Raw genomic sequence first — 1213 nt, 5'->3', positions numbered from 1 at the left:
GCTACACCGATTATTCTGCCTTCAAGGATGAGATCAAAGGGATGTTCTCCTCTGCGGTCACCTATGGCATTGGTTCTAAATCCTCCAGGGCTAACATTAACCATCTAGCCACTCGTAGAGAGCTAGACGCAATGGTTGAARCCCTTGGAGAGACCGTGCGGAAATACACCGACCAACTCCTCAAGGAAGCCCGAGCAAGCAACGAATCTATAAGAGACTGCATGAAGTAACTCGTCAAAGAAGGTGATAACTTGAAAAATGAGATCTATCGTTGCATCTCTAAAATGAAATGGGCCACAAAGATGGATATCAACAATGCCTATGTGAAAGCTGAGGAGGTCATTCAAAAGATGGAGAAGGCGGCTTCCAAAGTTTTAAAGCGATTGAAGAAGGCTCCCCTTACTACTTGCAAAATAGAAGCCACTAAAATCCATGACGATCAAGGAGGTGATGACCATGATCGTCATGAGGGGAAGAAGAAGAAAGAGGAACCAAAGAAGACAACCTCTGCCAAACCACTAAAAATAGTGGACTCTTCTGCTGCCCTATTCTCTAAAGACAAATCTTCAGAGCCTAAGGGGAAAGGCAAGGGTAAAGCAGTAGAGGAGTCGCCATAGAAGGGGTCAAGCTCTGAATCGCCAAAGGAGATAAATGAAGAAGAGTATGATGACCCAGATCTTGTTCGTGCACTAAAGGCTTCTTTGGCAGAGGCACAGGCGAGAAAGGGCAAAGTCCCAATCCCAAGAGTTGGAGAAGGCTCTTCTTCCAAACTCACGAAGATACCAGAAGAAACATCCATGGGTACGTTTGACGCTCTGGTAGGAACTGTCAAGCCTATCCTACCAGAGGGGTCTACCAGAGGCCTATACTAGAAGAAGAATCCAGAACGCTAGAATCTGCCACGGTGGGGAGGGTATCTGAGATCCTTGAATCTATGAGCAAGATTCCTAGGCAGAAGGTGCGCACAGAGCCCGTAACCACTGTTGAGGAGATTCTGCGGTGGCGTTACTCTGCCGTGGACACAGAGCCCCCTTATGACCCAGAGCTTACAGGAATGCCCTCTGCCATTGCAAAGTTCCACTTCTCGAAACTCACAACGCCACCAGAGCAGGTCTACTTAGAGCATGTGATTACTTCACTCGAAACAATTTCTCCAAGAACTATGCTCAAGAAGACCGTGCTATACATTCAGTATGTGGTAAAAAGGGATGAC

The sequence above is a fragment of the Cynara cardunculus genome, assembly GCF_001531365.2.
Source record: "Cynara cardunculus var. scolymus isolate 2C chromosome LG 12, CcrdV1, whole genome shotgun sequence".
Lineage (NCBI taxonomy): Eukaryota > Viridiplantae > Streptophyta > Magnoliopsida > Asterales > Asteraceae > Cynara > Cynara cardunculus.
The sequence above is the reverse complement of the archived record's forward strand: the minus strand, read 5'-3'. Positions refer to the sequence as shown.